The 27279-nt window shown below is 43.8% G+C and overlaps 1 protein-coding gene across 1 annotated transcript in view; it reads left to right on the forward strand.

The window, feature by feature from the left end:
- The first annotated feature begins 6208 nt into the window (after positions 1 to 6208).
- Positions 6209 to 27279, forward strand: part of LOC138295327 (uncharacterized) — a 360326-nt gene continuing 339255 nt past the window's right edge. Inside the window, exon 1 of the mRNA XM_069233551.1 lies at positions 6209 to 6307. The gene's annotated coding sequence lies outside the window, so the exon portion shown is untranslated. The remainder of the gene's footprint in view (positions 6308 to 27279) is intronic.

The following is a 27279-nucleotide window of genomic DNA, read 5'->3' on the forward strand; positions in this document are numbered from 1 at the left end:
GCAGTCCTTCTTCTTCTTGTCTTTTTCAGTAGGGATCTGAAGTTTGGGGCAGCTATACCATATGTATCCTTGCTCCTGTGGTGAGAAGCAGGGGGATGCCCCTGTCCAATCATGTGCAGGCCACCAGCCCTTGAGTGAACACTTCCCGGGAAGTGTAGGAAAAATCAATCCCAGTGAGCAACATTCCTCCAAAATCCAAGGTGGCAAAAATTCAATCTTAGAGTTTAGATCTGGCTAAGCCCACCTACTGGTGTGGCTAGGTTTCCCTTAACACACTAGTTTCCAGCCCTCTCTTAATCTAATCAGTGGAGACCTGGGGGTCTGGGCCTCCAGGAAATGGGGGAGCCAGTTACTGTCCTAAATGTCCTTCCCTCCTTTGAAGTTCAGTTTGACTGCTTTCCCCCATCCCATTCCACCTTCTGCTGAGGCAGTTCCCCTCCCTATCAGATGCTTCCTTAGTTTCAGCCTAGGCCACTTCACATCTCATTAAGGCAGTAGGAAAGTACCATCTTGCCTGGCATGTTCCATCCATTTTTACATGTATGTCAGTTTGTTTTTGCCTGTCTCACTGGGATCCTGCTAGCCATGACCCCAGTGCTCATAGTTTGTGACCTGAATGTGTGTACCTGTGTAGTGACTAACTGTGTCACTGAGGCTCTGCTAATCAGACTCCCCGGTGCTTATGCTCTCTCTGCCTTTAAATTTGTCACTATAGGCTAGTGACCACTTTTACCAATTTCAATTGGCCCACTGGAACACCCTTATAAGGTACCCAGGGTATTGGCGTTCCAGGAGATGCCTATGGGCTGCAGCGTTTCTTTTGCCACCCAGAAGGAGCTCAGACAAACCTTTACACAGGACTGCCACAGCAGCCTGAGTAAAATAACGCACATGTTATTTCACAGCCATTTTCACTGCACTTAAGTAACTTATAAGTCACCTATATGTCTAACCTTCACTTGCTGAAGGTTGGGTGCAAAGTTACTAAGTGTGAGGGCACCCTTGCACTAGCAAAGGTGCCCCCACATAGTTCAGGGCCATTTCCCTGGACTTTATGAGTGTGGGGACACCATTACACGTGTGCACTACATATAGGTCAATACCTATATGTAGCTTCACAATGGTAACTCCGAACATGGCCATGTAACCTGTCTAAGATCATGGAATTATCCCCCCACGCCAAATCTGCTAACGGGGTGCCAATTCAATGCATCCCCGGGGCTCCACTATGGACCCCGGGTACTGCCAAACCAGCTCTCTGGGGTTTTCTCTGCAGCTACCGCTGCTGCCACCCCACAGACAGGGTTCTGCCCTCCTGGGGTCTGGGCAGCCCAGTTCCAGGAAGGCAGAACAAAGAATTTCCTCTCAGAGAGGGTGTTACACCCTCTCCCTTTGGAAATAGGTGTTAAAGGCCGGGTAGGGGTAGCCTGTCCCAGCCTCTGGAAATGCATTGAAGGGCAGAGATGGTGCCCTCCTGGCTTAAGCCAGTCTACACCGGTTTAGGGAACCCCCAGCCCCTGCTCTGGCGCAAAACTGGACAAAGGAAAGGGGAGTGACCACTCCCCTGTCCATCACCACCCCAGGGGTGGTGCCCAGAGCTCCTCCAGTGTATCCCAGACCTCTGCCATCTTGGATCCAGAGGTGTGAGGGCACTCTGGAGGCCTCTGAGTGGCCAGTGCCCGCAGGTGACATCAGAGACACCTCCTGATAGGTGCTTACCTGACTAGCTGGCCAATCCTCCTCTGAGGGTTAATAGGGTCTCTCCAGTGGGCATTTCCTCAGATAACGACTTGCAAGAATTCACCAGAGTTCCTCTGCACCTCTCTCTTCGACTTCTGCCAAGGATCAACCGCTGACTGCTTCAGGACACTTGCAAAACTGCAACAAAGTAGCAAGAAGACTACCAGCGACATTGTAGCACCTAATCCTGCCGGCGTTCTCAACTGTTTCCTGGTGGTGCATGCTTTGAGGGCTCCCTGCCTTCATCCTGCACTGGAAGCCGCTAAGAAATCTCCTGTGGGACGACGGAATCTTCCCCCTTGCTTCTGCAGGCACCAAACTTCAGCATCACCGGTACTCTGGGACCCCTCTCATCCTGACGAGCGTGGCCCCTGGAACACAGGTGGTGGACCCAAGTGACCCAGACTGTCCTGTGGTCCAATTGGGAGGAGGTAAGTCCTTGCCTCCCCTCGTCAGACAGTAATCCTGTGCACCACGTGAACTGCAGCTCTATGGGCTTCTGTGCACATTTCCAAGAAATCCTGCATGCACAACCAAGCCTTGGTCTGCAGCACTCTGTCCTGTGATGCAGAGCTCCCTGAGTTGATCTCCGGTGTCGTGGGACCCTCTTCTGCTGTGTTGAAACGACCGCTATGTTCAGACTTCTTGAACCCGTGTTCAAGTACTTCTGTGGGTGTTACCTTCTTGTGCATGGACTCTCTACGTTGCTGAGGGCCCCATCCTAGATGGAGGCAGCCATTTTGCACCTTCATCCGGGGTTTAGTGGGCTCCTGCCCACTCTGGACACTTTCATGACTCTTGGACTTGGTCCCCTTCCTTTGCAGGCCCTCAGGTTCAGGAATCCGTCTTCAGTGCTTTGCAGTCTGTTGTGGTCCTTGCAAAATCCTCTATCACAACTTTAGTGTGTTTCTGGAGAAATAGTTGTACTTTACTCCTACGCCCAGCGGGAAAGTCAGAATGACCACCGCGGTCATTTGACCGCGGTACGGTCTTCTGGCGGTCTCCGCCTGGCGGGCGGCGCACGCCGCCCGCCGTGGTCAAAATGACCCCATTGTCACTAAAATAAAGTACCTTTATTTTTAGTAACTCTGAGTTTTGTCTTTCTTATGATATTGGCCGTCATTTCAACTTTGGCGGGCGGCAAGCGCCGCCCGGCAAGTTGAAACTGCCGGGCGGCCGCCATAGCAGCCACACTCCTGCGGCGCCTATTTGGAGATCCCCGCTGGGCCGGCGGGCGGAAACCTGGTTTCAGCCCGCGGCCCAGCGGGGATCTCGGCCGCAACACAGGAGCCGGCTGTGCGACGGGTGCAGTTGCACCCGTCGCGCTTTTCACTGTCTGCAATGCAGACAGTGAAAAGCTTCACGGGGCTGTACCAGGGGACCCCCACACTGCCTATGCCGAAGGGCCCCCGGACTCCCCTTTCTGCCAGCCTTTTCATGGATGTTCATACCTCCATGAAAAGGCTGGCGGGAGGGGGACTCGTAATCCCCTGGGCAGCGCTGCAAGCTGTGCTGCCCTGGAGGATTGCAACCGCCGGGACCAAAGTGCGGGAAACCACCAGTCCCGGCGCTGCGACCGCGATGCTTCCGTCGCGGTCCTAACCTCGTGGTTTGCACTGCCAGCCTGTTGGCGGTGCAACCGTAGAAACAGCCCTGGCGGTCTTTGACCACCAGGGTTGTAATGAGGGCCATAGTACCTTTATGATATAAGTGGTACAGTAGGAGCATTACATGTCTCCTAGGTCAGCCTAAGCTGCTCTTCTATAGCTACCTCTATCAGCCTAAGCTGCTACAGCACTACTAATCTACTAATAAGGGATAACTGGACCTGGCACCGGGTGTAAGTACCATTGGTACCCACTATAAGCCAGGCCAGCCTCCTACACAGAGGCTGACCAATCAGAGAAGGGCACTACATGGCTGACATTGGTAACTTTTAGCAAGAGTTCTAAATATCTTTCCCTGTGCAAGTTATATTAAATTCAACAGTGGCAAGTTGTTGGAGTTGTTGGATTTTAATTTGATACCAAATTGCTATATGTAGCTCCTTCCTATGCAAAATAAGACTTTATTATGCCCACTCACTACAATAGGGTAAAACAACTTTGGCTATTTGTCCCTCACTGGGGCTTATAAAGCATCTTTTATACAGTCCCTGGTTATAGTTATACTGCATCCAACTCCGGGGGAACTCAGGGCATATCTTATGGGTGACTTATATGCAAATAAAGGTAGCTGGGTACTATGGAAGAACTTTAAATTCCAAAGTCGAATTTAGAATTAAAAGCAGCCAGCAAGGCAGGCCTTCATTTAAAATGGCACTGGACACCACAGCAGTACACCTATGGGTGTGATATCTATCCCGGGGACCCTAAACCAACATGCCTTACCATATACTAGGGACTTTTAGGTAGGTTGGTACACACAATTATAATCAACCTAATTTGCATATGCCACTTTAATAAGAACACAAGACCTGGGACTGTTTAGCAGTGCCCATGGCACCATCAGAGTCATTAAAACACCAGTATGAGTGAAAAAAGGGGACAAAAAGTGATGGGGCTTCTGTAATCAGCCCAGTTTTCCCACGTACCGCGTGAGGGGAGGCTGCACTGGGGCTTGGAGAAGCAAAGACTAAAGAAGCCAGAAGGCACAACAGCAGAAACAAGGAAACTACAAACTGTAGGGAACAGAGCTCAGACAGAGGACAGTGCAAAAACCATATATGGATCAGTTTTTGGCTCTGTACAATCTCGGAACCATGATACCAATCAGGGCTCCATTTCCAGAAAGTCTTCTTGGCACAGACTAGATTTCATCATTTTGGCACTGTAAGCACCAAGACGGGAGTGAAAGCAGCGACTTAGGATCAGTAATCAGTGTGTTTGGTAGTATTTTGTTGTAAACTGAGGTGAAGGGAGGACCTCACTTTACTTGCGCAGTGACTTGCACAATATGGTTCAAAGTGCTCTATATGTTGATGCATAATAATACATCTGCATGTAGGAGGGGCAGTACAATTAGGTTGCATCACTGCTCTGCAATAAAGCTATTGCTTCATGGAGTCCTGGGCACATATAAACTTCACACTGTCTTCTGTCGCATTCAAGCAGTATCTTTGTTCAGTGCTTCATACCACAACTATAAACATTTCAAAGAGCTGCACTTTGCTACTGTTATCTTATTTTCTGGTATTCAGTGAGAGTACATGTTGTATTGCCTTGCCCATTACTGGCCATATTTTTGTGAACATTGTATTGGGTTAATAAAAGCTATAGTCTCTTCAAGATTAAGTAAGGAACTTCCAATAAGCATATCTTCAAATTCCCACTTAAAAAATAGCACTAAAAAATATGGGGCTGATTTAAGAAAGGTGACACTGCACCCAGTGCAGCGCCACTTTCCTTGTGCCCCTTAGCGCCCCCCCCTGCTGCCACCATATGTGCGGCATATTTAAAATACGGCGCACCATGGCGCAGGGTAGGGGGCAATAGCATCAGAATTCCTGATGCTATTGATGTACTCTGCATGAGTAGCGCAAAAATCTTGGCGATGCTCCTGCAGAGTACACAGGGGCCCATTGTATTCAATGGCATGCCCCGTTCAAATGCCTGCTCTGAGCACGCGTTAAAAGTGCCAAAAAAATGGCACAAGGAAATCTCTTAGATATCCTTGCACTATGTTTTTGGCCCCCCTAACAGGGGAACAACCCCCCTTGCATACATTATGCCCGGCCGGGCATAATGTGGTACATAGGTTTATAAAGTGGCACAAAGCATGCATTGCACCACTTTCTAAATATGTCACGTGTAAAAAGCCACTTTAGCACAGCCTTAGCATAAAAAAATTATGCTATGGTGTCGCTGAGGTGGAGGTAGGGCTTCTTAAATCAGGCCCTGTGTGCTTCATCACCATTTGAGGTTATCTGACACGCCCTGAAGAGAGGACTTGAGAAGCATAATAATCTTCTAATCACGGGTTGAAGAGGGGTGCTGTTGGGGGGGGCATTGCTGGGGCCCTAAAAGAGTGGACCTGGGGCACTTGCCCTCCTTGCCCATGCCTGTGAACATTACCGATCACAGGCAAGGTACACAGGTTTGCCAGGGGACCTCAGGTTGTTTTCGCAGACCTGCTCCTAACTTCTGATTCAGCAGTAAACACAAGTATAAACTTTGATGACGGTGCACCACTGCCTTTATTTGCTCATCCAAATCTCTTGAGCAATTTTAAAACAGCGATATCCAGTATTGTCGTAGTCTGCAAGGAAAGAAGGAGGGTGAAGTCACCAACAAAAGACACTGAAGAAAACGACACGTTGTCAGGAAAATGCTGGAGGCTGCCACATGGACAGTTGTTAAACAATGATTGGCTAATGCCTGTTTTGATTAGCATCAGTTTCCCCTCCTTCTCTACCTGTAGTAACCCATAAATCCCAGACACAAGTGCAGCAGAGATTCAGATGCCACTGTCTACGCCACAACAAAGACTACAGGCACCATTGTGCTCCTTCCTGCCCTCCTTTGGGTCTGCAGAGCCCTTCCAGTGGAAAGAGAGGACTCTGCTGCAGGTTAGTGTGCAGAATTCGGGACTTCAAGACTCTCAGCATCTATTTGGAGATTATGTTTCTTTGTCTAGATTCCCAGAAATAATTGTCTTGGTATCAGGCCCAGTTCTAGGGTGGGAAATTGAGGGGGAGGGTTGGTTGGGGCCGGTCCTCCCAAGGTCAATGTATTATTGCAAAAGCATCCTTTGTTCTTATTGGTAATGATACACATGAATGTCTTGGCCTATTTCAGGTGTCTGGGATTGGTATGAAATCATCTGGATTTGTTGTTGTTTTCATGCTTATGTGAATGTGTGTGTGTGTGTGTGTGTGTGTGTGTGTGTGTGAGAGAGAGAGAGAGAGAGAGAGAAATTGATGCAAAGACATATGCGATCAATAAAATCAACAAATACAAATTTGGCTCATAAAGACTGTCTTTTGAGAATGTGCAAAATGTAAAACTTGTAAATATGGGGTGAACAAACAAAGGTATGAGCTGTATAATAATAAACAACAGAAAATTAAAGAATGTATTACATGTAAAACAGACTACGTTGTCTCTGAGCTACTATGTACTTGTAACAGAAATTATGTAGATAGCACAACAAACAAAGTAAAACTCAGAATTCTCCAACATATACATGCAATAAAGAACTGAGAATGTCTGGGAGAAGCATACTGGGCACCCCAATGAATAAAGCCACTTTGGAATCAAACCAATAAAGCAAAAAAGCAAAAAGGAGAGCGGAAATGACTGTGGATTAAAATTATGAAGGAAAGAGTTGAGACTAATTATACTGATGAAAACTAAGGCTCCTTTTAGTCAAAATTTGGATGCAAACTTGCATGTTCATTTTTAAGACAGCAGTATTAATATATGAAATGAAGAGCTTTCGTCTTCTTGTCAGTATTCAGACTTCTGAGAATAATGAACAAAAAATAAGAGGAGCCTGGTTAGAAGAACTGAGAGTACTTGATGTATTTTGATATCTTGGAACTAAGATTTGAAAAGAGCTTTAACATGTATTTTACAATTTAAAGCACTTTAGTATTTTATGAGTTTAAAGTGAATGTGCATTTTATTGTTTAAAGCATTTCATGATAATGTTGGTTGAAATCAGAAATGTACTTTAGCATATAATGCACTTTTATTTGAATTTTCAGATATCTTTGTTTGAAATAATGAATAGTTTAATTCTTCCAATGGTCCTGAAATGTCAGAAAAGTATATGATGACATTAATATATATTTGTACTTGCAGTTTATTATGCTTCATTACTTGTACAAGTCACTTTCCATGAGATTTTAGGAGGCTTGTAATTTCATGCAATTTGAATAATATTTGTTAAAAAAGTATCAAATAATTGAATGACTTACAAAATTACATTGGGATTGTCCTAAAAAGTGTGACAATAATTTAACATGATTATTTGTTCATATTATTATTAGATATATGCAATACGTTCTCTCATCTGGGAAAGGAGAAGACAATAAAAAGTATAACGAAGCGAATGTAAGATTTTCTGCCTGGCCTTAACTTCTTTTGTTTGTGGTTTATGTGGAAATCTATTATTTCATTTAGGGACATATGTAGGATTATGCACTTTACAGTGATTTTGTTAGTTCCCAAGAAATATTTATTTTGTAGTGGATCCTACTTAGTTATATTGGGAATCAGGAGTTCGCTTAGCCTTCTGGCTTGCAGACCTGCGCCCCGTCACCTGGTGACTTCTAACCTACTTAGCCTGCGCAGCTTTAGCACATTTATTTAATTATTTCTTCCAAGATGGCTGCTATGTTTACAGTTAGGAAGATGTTTTGATTTCACGTTATCAGTGCCAATCTGTGAAGGTGTCATTATCAGCTTCAAAGACAAGTAATATCCATACGTTTTCACATCATGTCCCTTTCCCACGTACGTGAGACAGGGACATAATGTACATTTGGAGGGAATTGTTTATATAATTGCCACCTCAAGCATGCCTTCTCATCTATTGTTTGGGAAAATACCCCCGTCAGGGGTCCTACAAGAGCTAGGAATCCAGATGCTGTAGACATTATCTATGCTACACGTTGTCTTGATGCAGACCCAGCCTTCGTGTCACCACGGAGTCTGATTTAGAGACCTCATTCCAAGGTAACAAGGGTTGAGGGGTGGTTCTCATGGACACGGTACTGGCAGATTAGGTTTATCACACCTAGCGCTCTTTAGGTTATAAATTAGTTTTATCATGCTAGGGTATTACGGCCTATTTTACAGCTTATGTTTATTACAATATGGTGTGGGTCTTCGTATTCATGAATCTCAACTTTACCATTCCGCGTCTTGCATCGTTCATTATTCTAATCATTGTAGCTCATGCATTTTACAGAAGATTGCGGTGTTGTTAATAAAATCTATTGAAAACTTCACTGCATCTCCTTCATTGTCTGTGTGTGACATAGACTCGTTGCTCAAGTGAGAAAAGGGTATTCTCCATTCTACCACGACTCTCCTGAGATGTCGCACTCTTGAATCCATGTGTAAAGGCCGGCAGAAATCACCTATTACTGTTTGGGTTTTTGGTGAGGTACTGCTTGTGTGCTGGAAGGGTTGGGCCGACAGCTGCAACTTGTTGTAGGAATAGCCTAGTCGCCTACATACAAAAGTGCTGTCATCCCTAAACCAGCAGTCTTGCCTAGATCAAGAGTCCAACTACGACAATTTTGCCTTTTAAATTACCATTTGTCATTGTATTAGTGATTTTTAATCAAATGGATACAAAAAGAGGAAAGGCATAATGTAAGAAACACCATTTTACTTTTGGGAATCGAACCAAATGACAAATGAAAGAATAGAAAATATAAGGTGAAATTAAATGAATACCTTGGAAACAGGAGATAGACCATGTTTTGTATTTGGTTACCATTCTAATGGTTTTTAGAAAGAGTGAAAAGACTACACTATGTTGTGTTAAAAAGCATGCTGATATTCTTGAACTCTATGGTCTAGTTGAAGGTGAAATTCTGGAATGCATCGGCCTTTGGGTGCATGTGTGCATTTGTGGTGAAGATTCAATAGAAAATAAAGAAAATCATTGGCCTACAAAGATCGTGGTGCTGCTTCTCTTTTCTGGGGGAAGAAACATACATTTGGTTTTATATATATATATATATATATATATATATATATATATATATATATATATATATATATATATATATATATCGAAGCAAAACAGTCCTTTAACGGCGTGCTCCTCGGGTGGTGCCTGCGTCAGGGATGGACCAATTCCCTGCAATTAATTCTTTCCAAAAGTAATTTGCAGCACTCCAAAAGACTTTGTATCAATATTTATTCTTCTTCAGAACAACCATCCTCATCACCAGCGCGTTTCGACTATCACAGTCTTGATCACGGTAATTGAGTGCATTGTTTACGTTGCCTATATATATGTACTTCCACTCTCTGCCATTAAGCGGTATTCTGGGAAATGTAGTGCAACTAAACAAAATACAACCTAAACACAACTAAAACCATTGTGCATACCACTCTTGCGGTACCCCATACCTTTCCAATGACATTGATGTTCCTATTTCTCTTCCCCAACTTATATTTTATATATACATGGTTCTCTCATTAAAAGTATGTCAGCTGACAGGTAACATTACAATTATTCTCTCAATCTGTCATTGTGGCCATCTACTGGATAGTCTCCTCGTTCTTTTTGCTATATATTTCCCCACTTCGTTCACCATGGATACATTTGGGTCCACTTCTTTAACTCTTTTATCTTTTTTATCTTTGTTATCTCATCACTTACACCACCTTTACCGTGATACGTAGTCTATGTGTGTCACCATATTTTGTATAGGTATATTCTTGGGATTTAGTATTGCTATTGTCACACATATTTATGTATTATATATATATACTTCTTGGACTATGCTTCACCTAATAAGTACTAATACATTTTAATCGGACCCCTTATCCCATGGAGACATACCCAACGTTTATCAATGGCCCTAGCCTTGTATTATCTATCTTTACAAGATGTCTTACCCTTCCAACCAATATGAAGCTGGTGACATTACATGAATCATATGCATTTCCTTTCTGGCATAGACATTACATTCTATTTGAATCATACACCTTTCTCTGTGCTCTATACTTAAGCCACTGGATCTGTGGACTATAGTCTTTATCTGTTTCTCCCAACCCTTATCTGCGTGGTTGTTATAAATTCCTTGTCCCCGTTGAGTCCATATGGCACTTAGTCTTGAGTTTGATAATCATTTTGGACTCCAAACGTCTCATTTTCAGTATCCTATTGCCTCCTCTTTCATGTTTTTTCACACAGGTAATTCCATAATATTGTATATATTGCCAGTCTGCTTCATCATGTCACTGTAGGTGCTTTGTTAGGGCATAGCTCCTAGCTCCGTTTTGTACCGCCCTTGTATGTTCTAATATACATTTTTTTAGAGGGCATATTGTGCTGCCCACATATCGTAAGCCACACAAACAACCTATAACATACATGGTCAAGAGAAACAGTGTAAGGAATTCTTGGACATATTAAATATCAATGACCTGGGTCTACAATTCACGTACAAAATGAGCAGGACAAGGATAGAAGTTTTTGATGTGACTATACATATTGAGGATGAGAAAATACAGACAACGCTACACCGTAAGACAACAGCAACCAATAGTGTACTACATGGCTCGAGCTTCCACCCGATATCACTAAAGAAGTGTATTCCTTATGGGGAATTGATCAGGATGAAAAGAAACTGTTCTGATGCAAAAGAAATGGAAATTAAGTTTAGAGAAACACAACAGAGGTTCCTTAAGAGAGGATATAAGTATCGGAATGTAAAACAAGGGGAAAAAAGAGCAAGATCTATGACACGTACACAGATACTGATGAACAGTCAGAATTCAGTGAAAGAGGAGGATAATACAACCATCAGACTGATTCTGACTTATAGTAAAGAAAATCATAAAATTCTGAATATTTTAAATAAACATTGGACTGTGATAAAAAAAAAGATCAAGATATTGGTAAACTCATAGGGATGTGACCGGATGTGACATATAGAAGGGTACCCTCATTGAGAGACTATTTGGTAAAGAGCCCCTTTAAGTTGACAACACAAGAGAATTGGCTACAAGAAAAAAAAACAAAGGATTCACACATTGCAATAAATGCAAGGCTTGTGGCAATGGCATCAATAAAAAGGACTTCTTGGATTTCAAAGGAAGAAGTATACCCATAGAAGGGAAAATAACATGTGACACCTCATTTGTTGTGTATGTTGTAGAGTGTTTGTGTGTCTTACGATATGTGGGCAGCAAACTGGATTACAGCAACGTACTCTACACCACCATCACAAAGAAGCTACAAACAAGACTACAGAGAATCTAGAATGCAGCAGCCAGACTCATCCTTAACATCTCCCGCCACACTCACATCTCCACCCAACTCGGAGACCTTCACTGGCTCCCTGTCACAAATGCATCACCTTCAAGCTACTGACACACACCTACAAGACACTGCACAACATCAGACCGGCCTACCTCAACCCCCACCTGACTTTCTACACCCCTGCCAGACAACTCCGATCCTTCCAACTCGCTCTCACCGCCATCCCACGAGTCAGGAAGAGCACAGCTAGCGGCAGATCCTTCTCTTACCTTGCAGCTCGGAGCTGGAACACGCTCCCACTCAACCTCAGACAGGCCCCATCGCTGAAACAGTTCACAAAGGACCTCAAGACCTGGATCTTCGAATGATCAGCATGCCTTGAGACCCCACAGGTGATAAGCTGTGCTCTATACGTACTTGATAGATTGGTTGATTGATATAGATAGATAGATGTTGAGAAATATATTTATATTCACTGAAAAAAACAAAGGTTACATGAACATCATAGTTAGGCTCACATTTTAAACATACAAAATCATAGAAATTCAGCTGTTAGATTTATTTTAAGTAACTATAACTCGTTCCTGAAAGTAACTAGAACTCGTGCCCCCTCCATACACAGTTTTCTCATCAATGTGCTTGCTAATGTTACATTAATATTTTTTTTAATGATGTTATAAAATATGTCATGAGTGCTGTCATAGCTGGGGTAATTAGCAGTGAATGGCAAGGGTGTTAGTTATAGTTACCTTAGGGCACGAGTTATAGTGCAAATGTGGGTGCAAACCGAAGCCCTCTTGATTGAATCAAACTGGTAAAATATAAAACATTTAGGCTCAAATTTAAGAAGGTCCTAGTGCCAACTATCGCCACATTACTGTCATTTTTTTACACTAATGTGGCGATAGTATGACAAAAAACACTGCGCCATCTTCACAAAGTGGTGCAATGCACGCATTGCTACACTTAGTAAAAACTTGTGCCACAGTATGCCTGCACCAGACAAAACGTATGCAGGAGGGGGGGTTCATCCATTAGGGGGGCCGCAAAAAAGGTGCAGTGGAATTTATGAGATTCCACTGTGCCAACTTTATAGGCATTTTTAATGCCTGCACTGAGCAGGCATTAAAGGGAGGTACACCATTATTTTTAATGTTAATGGGGCTCAATGGGCTGCAAAAAAAGTTACGCTTTCTCACAGAAAGTGCCACTTTTCTTAAATCTGGGCCTAAATTTAGAAAGGAACAAAATGAGGAGGTTAATTTTGTCATTGAGATTATGATTAGTGCTGTAGAAAGAAAAATTAGGACACTTCACTTTTGGACCCCTTCCCGTTTGTGAATGGGTCACCACCTCCATATAGGAGTAGGTAAAATGATAATGTTATGCAACCGCATTTTGGTCGCATAAATTCACACATACCAGTGTGATTCAGTTTTAGGAAGGGATGTCTTAAATCCACTCCATCCTAAAACCGAATCGCAAAAGCAAAATGAGATTCAGTAACAAGTTACAGAGTCACATTTTGCCTTTGGTACATTGTCAAAATCATTTTCTGGTTGCAAACTGCCCAATGGGCAATTCGCGACAGGAAAAATTATTGGTACATCTGGCCCTAGGTCCTGACTATAACTACCTACTGGTACCCCACAATAGGTAATATATATATATATATATATATATATATATATATATATATATATATATATATATATATATATATATATTCTATTTTACTATACTATATATTCTATTCAGCAATCAATAGCCTCACAAGACATATGAACAGAAAGAGCAGTCTAGCAGGAAATTGTATTTACTGCTGAGATAAACACACATCTTGTCACTGAACGTCTTTCTAGACGTGACATTTTAAGCTGCATTTATCACTGCCAGGACATCTGCACAGAGAGAAATGACCAAATTGTACATTCTGGAGCGCCATATTTAAAAAGGTTTTTGCACATGAGCTATGGGTTTTAGAGATTGTTCTGAAATGATCCCACAGAATATTTGATATGAAGAGATGTCATGTTTTTTTTGTTCTGGTGACTTTCCACAAGGTCTCAGGGTCACCATCGCACAACAGCCAGATCCAGCTCTTCACCCTGCACTGTCTCTATTCTCAGGGCTCCCAGGCTTATTCTTTGATCAGTGAGTTTTGAAAAAAGAGGAAAGAGCATTTAAACGCACATTCTGGAGGGAAAAACAAGCAATAGAACTCAGGAATAAGAAAGTGGAAAAAGCAAATAAACATAGACAGGGAAAATAAAGAGAATAGAGAAACAAAGTCAGAGTAAAGGCGGGAAAATAGAAGGAAGGAAATGATAATATGGACAGAGTAAAGAGAGGTGTAAAGAGAGGCACAGAGAAGGGAGACAGGGAGTGTTTAGTGACAACAAGTGTGACATTGAAAGGTAGAGGGGGATTAGCGGAGAGGCTGCCGTAAAAGAGGAATGAGGCACAGGAATGAGTGACAGAAACTGAGAGAAGTATGGGTGAGCGGAAAGAGGGCTAGAGTTAAACAGAAAAAATTAAACAAAAACAGAGGAAGTGGAAAGGAAGCAACGAAAAAGAAAGGGCATGAGACACAACCCAAAGAGCAAAAAAGAAGACAGGGAGAAAGAAAGGAACATAAGCAGTCAAAATAATAGTAGAGAAAACTAAAGATAAAAAGTAACAGAACATTTTGTTCTTTTTAGACTCCTCTGCCACTAGACTCAATGACCTACCGCAGCACCCCTGATCACAGTTCCCATTATTTTTTGGACACTTCAAGATCTGCTTGTACATGAAGATAGCCTGGAATTGGCACCAAATAACGAAGGTTGATCTTCCAAGAAATCTTCATTTACACTTATTGCTGAGGCATTTGTGCCCCTTGGGAATGAAGCCATGGAACCTATGGGGGTACAATCCACAGTTTGAAGTCATCTGCTCTAGCCTGATGCATGGTGTGACCTGGTACAAATCTGTTATTTGTCTTACAGAGAATTGCTTAAACCATGGCTTCCAATGTTTGGGGGCAGTGCAGGGGCCACCAGACAGTGTGCATTTCAATGGTGCTGGTGCAGTTATGAGCTGGCAGCAATGCTGTCGCACCTTTCCCACTGGGCTGATGAGTGGGAACCTTGGTTCCCGTCTGTTAGCCTAGTGGGAAAGTTGTAATAGGGCCAGTGGGGAGACTGCCACCTCAACGGGGGGGTCTCCTTACCACAGGTCTTGCGATCAGCAAAGTTGACCCCAAAACTTATAATAAGGCCTTTTTTTTGAAAACATTCAGGATTAGGATTTCATTTGCTGCTGGACAAAGAACAGCAGAAATAATGTTTGCCCAACCTCACTTGTAATGATTGGCATCTAATTCCTCCCTATCAGCTAAATGTTCCAATTAATCTGAAAGATGGCCATTATCCAAACTATCAGGGCCCCACTGCTTTTTCATGCGAAACACTTTGGTGAGATGGCAGAGAAGATTTCTAAGAACAGGAAGATTAAAGTTCTTATGCCAAGCATGTGATTCTTTTTGAATAGAATGATTAGTTGCCAGAACCAGAAAAACAGCAAGGGAAACACCACCAATAACTAAATGATATGACAAAATAGACGTACTCAAACACTTGTTAACCACACATGAAAAATACATGATTGTGAATGATAGAAGAACAATAATTTATGCTACTAGCAGCAGTTTACAAAAGTTAACACCATGTAACACATGGATGATAGATGGCATTGATGATGGATGGCATATTCAGGCCCCTTTAATAATCCACTCTTAGTATGGAATACGTAACTAAGATAGAATTTGCACATGCAATTAAAAAACTAGAGGGCAGAATTATTAAAGGCTTGTTTTGCCCTTGTGTGACGCATCAATGCAAAGCAGCACAAGTCCATAAATGGGATTTACTAAGCCATGCAAAGCCACCTTGGCTCTTTGTGGTTTAGTAAATCCAATGCAACACAAGGTAGCACATATCTCTGCCTTGCATTACCCTGCAGCACAGAGGCTATGCAAAGGTGGAGTGTGAGCACTCGCACACATCCACCCATGGTTATTCACACAATCACAGATTTCTTACTGCCAGGGAGCTTGGGATTGCTCTAAAAAGCTGCACTTTCCTGACCAAGGAGTAACAAGGAGAAATATCTTTATTTCTCCTCATTACTTCTTCTTTCTATGCCTGCTGCATTCTGCAATATGCATAGAAAGAGGAAAATGCCTCTCTAGATCATATTTGAGAAGGCAAAAATGCCTTCCTTCTCTTAAAGCATCCTGCTGGTAACAAAGGCACCATTGGAGCATGATACAAGGTTGCCTGCATTGGCATTAGGCAGCACACAGTGCAACATGAGGCAGCAGAAATGTGCCACATCTTGCTAAACATTGTGCATTCCTGCTGTCACCCTTTCATTCAGCGCAATTTGTCTTGCGGCATTTCGTGAAATGTTAGTAAATCTGCCCCTACTAGTTTTAGCATGTGGCTCTTTAAACATTATGACATTCTATTTAAATGCCCTATTAAATATGAAACAAAACTACCCCTGCTAATGTATGATTTGAAGATACCTGGTTGGGCCACCTGCACTGATAAGGACACATCAGTCAACCCAAGTATCACAATTTCATATTGGAATGTCTATGACAGCACCATGACCAAAGAAGCACAGATTAATAACAGTGGAAGGGTGGTATGATTCTGTCCAAGACACACCATACACTATTATTTCTAGAAACAATTAAAAAGACCAAAGCTACCAAAAAGGCATCAAATCCTACCATGCAAAGTATTATTATTATCTAACATTCAAGGCCTACCATATCTCTTTTCCGTAGCAAGACTCCTACTTAAAAATTATCACACTAAATAACAACTCTGTTTTAATTTCCAAAAAAACTAAAAACATACTATTAATATTAACATTAAAGAAACCTTTAAGTGTCAATTTTGAGGCTAATTCAAAAATGATTCATAAATCATGATTATTAAGGCTGCAAATTAAATATTGTATTAATAAAATTCATCAAACATTTCTCTCTTATTCACCTACCCTAACATAATGGGAAAGGAGAATTGTACTTTGTAAAATAACATACATGCCATCAACAAATTAACATTGCCCACCCAATAATATGCAGCCCAGATTTACCATGACATGCATCAGGTTTGCATTACTTTTTTAACAGAACCTGATGCAAAGTCTACTGGTAGAATTTACCATCCAGAGCAAGTTGAGATTTGCATTCTGTTGTACCACAAAGTAACTAAAGAGAGTGAAATGCTTCTGCTTTGCTTTACTTTGCATCAGGGGGACGTTCCATGGGTAGAGATGGGCGTTCCCATACAATCACCTATGAGCTTTGACGCAAATCCCTATCTACAAACAAATTGTAGACAGGAATTTATGCCACATTTTGCACCTCCGTGGGGCAGGTTTAACAAAAAGAAATGTTTTCAGTGTTCCTTGTTTGTCCCTCCATTAGCACACACACAAAGAGTGAAGTATTTCGTACAAAAACTATGCTTATAAAAATGCAGACACCCATACACCATGGCCCATGGGAGTCAAAAATGCACCAGTGCAGGAAGAGATAGAACAGTAGATATGGAGCTGTGCTGCTCTCTCCAGTTCAAGCAACACAGTCTAGCAAATCTACTTGTTCTGCTGTGTTGTGTGATTTCTTTGTATATTTGGTCCTAAATATATAAAATTACACATTAAACTTTATACCTGAAGTCTTCTTCTACACCCCGAACCGGCATCTCCACTCCGCTGACCTCGCCCTCGCAACTGTCCCACGCGTCTGCAGAACTACAACTGGCGGTAGATTATTCTTGCACCTCGCCGCCAAAACGTGGAACACTCTTCCCACCCACCTGCGCCAAACCAAAGACCTCCTTAGCTTCAGGAAACTTCTCAAGACCTGGCTGTTCGAGTAGTAAGCACCGCCCCCCCTCACCTCCCCCTGCCCTCCTCAGCACCTTGAGACCCTCACGGGTAAGTAGTGCGATTTACAAATTCTTGATTGATTGATTGATTGATTGATTGGTTAGTGATATTATGAGTCCATAGTAACTATTCTAAAGAAGATCCCCAAAAATGCTGAAATAAACAAGACACAAATAAAACATCCAGTACAATTTCAGTAATACAGGTAATCCATCCAAACCTCGCAAAATATAAAAGGAAAACTGAATAATCATGGACAAACATTTTTTGGGACCAAATATAGCAAGTTATTCTTCCTTGAAAAAAATCATTACACATATTGAGGTTAAAATATAAACTCAGATTTCCAAAAATAAAACCTGTAAAGCAAAACACATGTAAATCAAACCAAGCAACATTTACAACCCACATATAAAAAAACAACACAAATGACAAGCATTCATAAAAATCACATAGAAAATACATAACAAATACAAAGTTAATAGGCTCTGCCAAATTAACCAAAAGTAGTTAATACATACTACACTACAACAAACAATGGCCTGATTGCGAGTCTATAGACTGCTACACTTGTGGTGGCGGTCTGGACTGCCGCCAATGCAGCAGTCTGATCATCACATTACAAACCTGGCAGTTGGACCACCAGCTCTGCCAGGATCTCATATTCTATTGGTCCGGAGGATGGTGGAGGTCCTAATCTTGCAGCGCTGCCTGGGGATTATGAATTTACTTTTCAGACATTTACACAGAGCAATATGGAAAAACACACAAAAATTGGAAAGACAGAGAAGGAGAGAGACAAAATAGTCACACGGAGACAAAGCAGGAATCTGCACTAGAGAGAAAAAGTGGCTGGGGATGTTTTGTAGTGGATTAAAGAGGCTTGAGGTGGATTCAAGGCAAGGTAGCTTTAGTATTGGGTACACTGACATTGACTAGTGCAGAGCTTTGGGAACCGGCACTGATTCTTTTACAAATTAACCACCTTAGGTGATACCAAGCAATGCCCAAGCTGTATGCCCCTACCCATCTTCTATGATTTGTGAGCTCCTTTTGATACTTTGAGCTGAGTGGAGGAGTTGCCAGCCTCAAGGTGTGAGTATTCTAATGATTCATGCCAACTGCCGTGGCACACAATTTTCTATTTTTAATGACTACCAAAAATGAAAGATGCCACTAAAATCTGATTGAATATGATTTTTGGCAGACCAATTTACCTGACATCTGGCTTGACTGTAGGTTGAGTGGTAGTGGGAGATACTTTGGTTATGACATCAACACATTAACCACAGTCACAGAATTTTCAAATACAAAAATTCTCACTTGTCTCATTAAAGCCAGTGTCTTTGTCTACATTTCTTTGATTGTTATTACTAGTCTGATAAACTATTAAGTTTCCCAAATTTACCTTCAGTGGTTCTAAGATTAAGGGGCATATTTATACTCTGTCTGCGCTGAATTTGCAACAAAAGTTTTGACGCAAATTCAGCGCAAACCTAACACCATATTTATACTTTGACGCCCGAGGCCACGAACGCCAAAATTCCGCGGTGTGCATCATTTTCTGGATGCGTGAAACCGCCTTGCGTTAATGACATGCAAGGTAGGCGTTCCCGTCCAAAAAATGACTTCAACACCTGTGCGCCATATTTATCCTACCGCACACAAATCCAGCACGGCAGGAAGGCGGAGGCGGAAGATGGCACACAGCCCGATTTGCGTCAGAAAATAACACCTGGGTCAGGGCAGGCGGTAAAATGGGGCAAACACACCACTACTTAAGGAAAACACACAGAAGCAACATCAGAGCTCCAAAAGGAAGATATGGAGGTGTTATTCATCCAGCATGCACGAAGGCACAGAGCACAGGACCAACAGCAGCAGCTTCCACAACCCCAACAGGGACCCCAAAGGCAACGCAGAAGGCAGGAGAGGATATTCCGGACCAGGACAACCCTTCTGGGCTTCAGGGAACATGACATCATCTAGAGGTACAGACTAAACTGGCAAGCCATACAGCAGCTTCTGCGCCACATTGACCCACAGTTGTCACCCAGCTTGCAAACACCCCACATCATTCCACCAGAGACCAAGCTGCTAGCTGTCCTCAACATGTTGGTAAGTGGCTCTTTTCAAACCACTGGTGCCCTGGTTGCTGGGATCTCACAGCCCTCATTCTCTGCCTTCCTACCCAAGGTACTGGATGCCATCATCTCCCTCACACCCTGCCACATCAGCTTCCCCAACACACAGCAGAAGCAGCAGGAGACCAAACAGGGCTTTTACCAAATCAACGGCTTCCTACACGTGCTTGGTGCCACTGACTGCACACATGTACGGATTGTTCCACCTGCTGCAACCGAGCATCTATACTGCAACAGGAAGCACACACACTCCAGGCCATTGTGGATCACCGTGGATTGATCACCAACATCATGGCAAAGTATCCTGGGAGTGTACATGATTCATTCATCTTCCTCCACTGCACCATCAATCAACACTTCCAGGATGGACGATATGGAAATGGCCTACTTGTTGGTAAGTACAAAAACCTACTTATATACACACAGCACAGCAACCCTGTAGGACACACAACACATACACCACTACATTGACACGTGGCCAGGAAGACACTGAGGTTGTGACACTGCTAGTCATGTTTGATATCCTGACCCAATGGGATACACACCTAGGGACAAATGACAGATGCAAATAACAACAGATGCCACTACAGAGACACACGGGAACAATTTAAAACCACACAGTGACAAGGGGTGTTTATTGTGTTTTGCTGCAGGTCAAACACCATGAGACAGATAGCATGATGATGATAACTGTAATGAATGGGACATGGAATCATTGATGGTGTACCAGCATCTCACATCACTCCTGGGGTGATATTGCCCGCTACTAATAAGCAAGTGGACTGTGCTAAGAACACATATTGATGTGACAATATTGCAAAGTGCACATTGCTACACATACGGATTGAGACAATTACACATATACACAACAGATGTACAGGCATATGGACCTTCTGACACTTAAACCTTCACCCCCACAACCAAGTTAGCCACATTACGTGGACCAGGTTCAGTAGTGTAGGTACACGTTTGAACATGAGCCAACTTGGTGAGGGCAAAAAAGTAGTTTTGCCTAGAACTTGTCACACATGGGATATTTGTGCATTGTCAATAGTCAACACTTCAGTGCTGCCAACCTATGGAGATGTGTTGTACATTGTCACCTAGCCAAATCAAAGGGCCTCACTGATGTTTAACAAATTCTATTTCATGTGTTGAATTGGATGGGATGTTCAGGCCACATAGATGCAACTGTGTTACCACCACTGTGGAATTAATTCTGTGTATGGAAGTATCATGTCACCCCCAGTTAAGACACATGGACACCTCTTTCATATGACATAATGCATGGGAGTACACAATGTGCTGCAAGTGTACAAAAACACCGCTGACATCCGGTCAATCAGCCAAACACCAGTTCAGATAATGAAACAACCCAATGCTGATGGCACATCCTAGAAGCCTAGGATTCCTCACAATAACAAAACACAGATGAGTCACAGACAACACAAGAGAACAACTGCCATGCAAAGTGATTATCATGGTGCAACTCCACCAAAAATGTTCACTCATTTTCTCTTTCAGCTGATCAGGGGTATGCGATCCAGCCATGGATCATGACCCCATTTGCAAACCCAAGCACTGCAGCAGAGCGTGCCTATAATGAGGCACATCGGAGGACACGCACCACAATTGAGATGTCCTTTGGCATTCTGAAGTCAAGATTCAGGTGCCTCAACATCACCGGAGGCAGCCTCTCATATTCACCGGAAATGGTCTGCAAGATCATTCTGACCTGCGTCAACCTGCACAATATATCTGTAAGGAGGAACATTCCCCTCTATGAACCAGACCCACAAATGCCTGAAGAGGAGGAAGATGAGGATGCTGTCCATCAACATGAGTGGGAACATCCAAACACTGCAGCAGGATTGCGTTGGAGACAACACATTGTACAAAACTTCTTTTAACTAAAGTCACCATCACCACTTTCTTATCATATGTCATTAAACACCTAATCTAATCACTAAATCATGGCTTGGGTAATTATTTATGTATCACATGATCCGTAGGAATCAGAGTTTAGCCTCCTGGAGCAGTGCAGTAAGACAGATTAGGATACTGAAAAAGCCATATCACAATTGTTGGGTATGAATGTACACCCAACTTCACACACAGTGTAAATGACATATATCGTGTTAATTTCACATTTGAAGGGCAATATCAGAGTAGCACAGCTATAGCACACATCCATGTTGGCAACATGGTTCATCGCAGCATATGGCACACAACTAAGACACCATCAATCACAAGTAAAAAATCTGCTTCATACACGAGGCAGTGGATTTGCAATTGCATTGGTAACAGGAATGTATGACCAGACCCTTGACAGCAGTAAGTGTGACATCAGCTATCTCTGCAAGGAGCATGTGTGACAAGAAGTCCATGTAAGCTAAAAATGGATAGCACACGTGCCCCAAGTATGACAAGCACTGCTCACAAGACATGCCGTGTGCATGCCATCCCAGGTTATAAATTCTGTCACAGGCATTTATTCAGTCGCTCCCCACCCTTCTCTAGGTGGCCCTGTAACAGGACTATTTGTACCCTGATAATCCTACATCTACACACACCGAGACTCACATTCTGACTCCAGTGCGGTTCCCTCTTTAGTATGGCTTGCCATAGTCCTAGTTCATCTGTCTGCATGGACTTAATGTCTGATAATGCACTGCCTGGTAGTCTGTAGGACCTGTAATCACTTGTCCATTGCTTCCCATGTGAAAGGTACTGTTGGCCCTTTGAACTTGATTCTCACCTACAGGACTTCTGAGAGACTCAAGCTGCACACACCTGTGAGCACTTCCATGCAGACCAGCCATTTGAACCTGCACTGCCATTGCTGCTGCCTGGAACTGCTTACAAGCTGCCATTTTATGTATATCCTTGTTGTGCATTGTCATATAAACCACTTGTGTAACACAGCCCTTGGGTTATTGTGTAACGTTGCAGCCTACAGCACAAATCCAGTTTTCGTTTTTTCCACAGTGTTGTTCAGGCTTTTCCCAGTCTAAGGGGGTCATTCTGACCCCGGCGGTCATGGACCGCCGGGGCAAGGGTTGGCGGGAGCACCGCCAACAAGCTGGCGGTGCCCCGCAGGGCATTCTGACCGCGGCGGTTTTGCCGCGGTCAGAAGTGGAAAACCGGCGGTCTCCCGCCGGTTTTCCGCTGCCCTAAAGAATCCTCCATGGCGGCGCATGGGGATTCTGACACCCCATACCGCCATTCTGTTCCTGGCGGCTCTGCCGCCAGGAACAGGATGGCGGTATGGGGTGTCGTGGGGCCCCTGGGGGCCCCTGCAGTGCCCATGCCAATGGCATGGGCACTGCAGGGGCCCCCGTAAGAGGGCCCCACTTTGTATTTCAGTGTCTGCTTTGCAGACACTGAAATACGCGACGGGTGCCACTGCACCCGTCGCACCTTCCCACTCCGCCGGCTCAATTCTGAGCCGGCGTCCTCATGGGAAGGGTGTTTTGCACTGGGCTGGCGGGCGGCCTTTTGGCGGTCGCCCGCCAGCCCAGTGCAAAACCCAAAATACCCTCAGCGGTCTTTCGACCGCGGAGCGGTATTTTGGAGGGGGAAGTCTGGCGGGCGGCCTCCGCCGCCCGCCAGACTTAGAATCACCCCCTAAGTCGGTTCATTGTGCATTTTCTTTGTTCATGTAAGTTCCTGACAGATCGAGCATCCTGTTAGCCTGATTGTTACCTGTCTTTGTGTTACCATAGAGGTTCCCTGTGGTTACATTTCTCTCATAGTTGCTTTCCATGCCCTCACTTTCCTCCTGGGGTATTGTGTCTGGTAGGTCTATGATGAATCCACAAATATATTGTATAGTTTAATCAGTTTACATATGGTATCAAGGTCTGGGACATGTATTCAAATAGTCTAATCCCGGCCCTATCCCTTGACTGTGTTTCATGTATGCATGCGTGACAAACAGTGACAGTGTACTATGGCTGTATACATGGATTGGGTATGGTGCCTCCAGCACAACAAACAACGTTTGCAAATGTGCATGAAAGGACAAAACATATCTATGCCCTCACGGTCCACACACAGATTCACATTGGCTGCAACCCAATGATGGTGGTTGCATAGTGACTAGCTGTGAGATTAATCAGCACAGAGGCACTGATGTTCCCTTTTGCAGTGGGAATTTTCAATACCACCCTGTGTACAAAGGTTGTGATCAATCAATCAATCATTGGATTTATAAAGCGCACTAAGTACCCGTGAGGGTTTCAAATCGCTGGGGGCGGGGGAGAGCTGGTGTTACTGGTCGAAGAGCCAGGTCTTGAGGAGTCTTCTGAAGGTGAGTAGGTCTTGAGTCTGTCGTAGGTTGGTGGGGAGGGTGTTCCAGGTTTTGGCGGCGAGGTATGAGAAGGATCTGCCGCCGGAGGTCTTTCTTCGGATGCGGGGGACGACGGCGAGGGCGAGGTTAGAGGAGCGGAGCTGACGGGTGGGGGTGTAGAAGCTGAGTCTGTTGTTTCGGTAGGCTGGCCCGGTGTCGTGGAGCGCTTTGTGAGCGTGGGTTAGAAGCTTGAAAGTGATTCTTTTGTCCACGGGAGCCAGTGAAGGTTTCTCTGGTGGTGGGAGATGTGGCTGTGGCGGGGTACATTGAGGATCAGTCGGGCGGAGGCGTTTTGGATGCGTTGGAGGCGTAGTAGGTCTTTCGCTGGGATGCCTGTGTAGAGTGCGTTGCCATAGTCCAGCCTGCTGCTGACGAGGGCCTGTGTCACTGTTCTTCTTGTTTCTGTCGGGATCCACTTGTAGATTCTGCGGAGCATGCAGAGTGTGTTGTAGCAGGAGGAGGAAACTGCATTGACCTGTTTAGACAAGGTGAGGGAGGAGTGGAGGATGAAGCCCAGGTTGCAAGTGTGGTTGGTCGGTGTTGGTGGGGTTCCTAGTGCGGTGGGCCACCAGGAGTCGTCCCAGGCGGAGGGGGTGGATCCGAGGATGAGTACCTCCGTCTTGTCCGAGTTCAGATTCAGACAGCTGATTCTCATCCATTCGTCGATGGATTTCATCCCCTCATGGAGGTTGGTTTTGGCGGTGCGCTGGTCTCTGGTGAGTGAGAGGATGAGCTGGGTGTCGTCGGCGTAGGTGAGAATGTTGAGGTTGTGTTGTCAGGCCACTTGTGCGAGGGGGGCCATGTGGATGTTGAACAGCGTCGGGATGAGGGATGAGCCTTGGGGGACGCCGCAGATTATGTCGGTGGCTTTGTAGCAGAAGGGGGGGAGGCGGACTCTCTGGGTTCTGCCGGAGAAGAATGAGACAATCCAGTTGAGGGCTTTTCCTTGAATTCCGGTTTCGTGGAGGCGTGATTCCAGGGTGCGGTGGCAGACTGTGTCGAAGGCAGCAGATAGGTCCAGGAGGATGAGGGCTGAGGACAGCTGCTGGGTTCTTTTTATTGATCCATTACGTTTGTGAGCACAGCAAGGTTGCCCTGTTGTCAGCCTCATAAAACTTCTGCAGTGCCAAAGCTGGACTATCCCCATGTGTGTTGTCGATTCCCCTTTGGCTTTCGGTCAATTCTGCTTTGAAGGATACTCTGTTAATGCAGGGAATGGATCCACAGACTCATGAGTAGACATGCACGTAACAGTGATAACATGGAGGACAATAATGACACAGGGTACACATGACCACACACTTGAACTAGACACCTTTTGCAATTAACCACTGAAAATTTGTGAACACATGCAGCTTGGTCTGCTGGTCCTCCACTGCCACAGGATAAACATAGGTCATTTGTATGACTCAAATTGTGGAGTGACATTACATTTAAACACTGTACCTACATAGCATTTTCAAATGACTGACTCATGGCTAGTATACAAACAAGTGACCAGGATGTGGTTTCCAACATTCCTGTACATGTGATGGCTTACTCATTGCCATTATCAAACGTCCTCTATCTATCCTGTGCATAGTTTGTCATGGGAGATGTATTGTCCCAAATGTCAGTGCAGTTCACACAACATTAGATGCTACGTGTATGACAAACACATATCCTGGCTCATCTCTACAATGAATAGTTTCTGATGGTTGTCCACATTTACAACACATGCATACAAGCACATTAGTGAAAGCACGTCTTGAGAAGTTCACACAGAGGCCCAACAAAAATTGAAATAGCCAATTCACAGACATTAACACACAGGCAATGAGTTAATGTATTAATTTGCGTAGCCCTGCTATCCTCTATTGACACACAACCTGCTCAAACTGGGTAATACAAATTTTTATTCAAAACGTTTGGCTACCTATTGCGTCAGTGAAGAGTGCTCATGTGGTACAACAACATGAGTGTCATGGTCGGCAGTAGTGTGGTCTGTCACATGTGCCCAAACACTGGAACACACAATACAGGTGCAAACAGCCTATCTCTGTACAGTTACAACTTTCATGTAATTTAAAAATGAGAGAAATGACACAAACACAGTAAAAGACAGATATTTTGATGCAATTGAGTAAAAAAAGAAGCATATGCGTCTAAAATTTCCGCATATGCATTGAAAAATGACGCTCACAGCCATTATACATCCATTGGCCCGAGCGGTAATTTCTACACTGTACCCCATGAAATTGGTTAGCAATGCAAAATATTTTGAACTATGAATGCGGGGTAATTTTTAAGCATTTGCGTTAAAAAAATTTGACACACAGACTATAAGCGTCATAAAATTTTGATGCATCACAATAAAAACGCACCGCATTTGAGGCAGGAAGGGCCAGATGTAGCAAATAAAAAATTTGCGAGTTGCAAATTGCGAGTCCATGCGACTCGCAATTTGCAACTCGCAAATTGGTATGTAGTACGGTGTCTCAGACACCGACTGCGAGTCGCTATGGGGTCGCAATGACCCACCTCATTAATATTCATGAGGTGGGTCGCAAATTGCGGCCCCATAGCGAGTATAGGCACTCGCAAACATGGAGGCCTGCTGTCGTCAGCAGACCTCCATGTTCGTGACTGCTTTCAATAAAGCAGTTTTTTTTTTTTAAGTGTAGCCCGTTTTCCTTAAAGGAAAACGAGCTGCACTTAAAAAAAGAAACGAAACCTTTAGTTTCGTTTTTTTTCAGGGCAGGTAGTGGTCCCTTGGACCACTACCTACCTTGAAAAAATATTTTTGGGTCCATTCACAAAGTGGAAGGGGTCCCATGGGGACCCCTTCCAATTTGCGAGTGGGTTACCATCCACTTAAAGTGGATGGTAACTGCGACACCATTTGCGACCGCGCACACGGTCGCAAATGGTATTGCATACCACTCAGAATTGCAAATAGGAAGGGAACACCCCTTCCTATTTGCGATTCTGAAATGCATATTGCGATTCGGTACCGACTCGCAATATGCATTTCTGCATAGGGAAACGCGTTTAGCGAGTCGCAAATGGCAATTTTTGCCGTTTGCGACTCGCTAAACGTTTCCTACATCTGGCCCGAAGTGATGTAATAGGATATCCTGTTTACAGAAATTATAC

This window comes from Pleurodeles waltl, chromosome 5, assembly GCF_031143425.1.
Source record: "Pleurodeles waltl isolate 20211129_DDA chromosome 5, aPleWal1.hap1.20221129, whole genome shotgun sequence".
Classification (NCBI taxonomy): Eukaryota; Metazoa; Chordata; class Amphibia; order Caudata; family Salamandridae; genus Pleurodeles; species Pleurodeles waltl.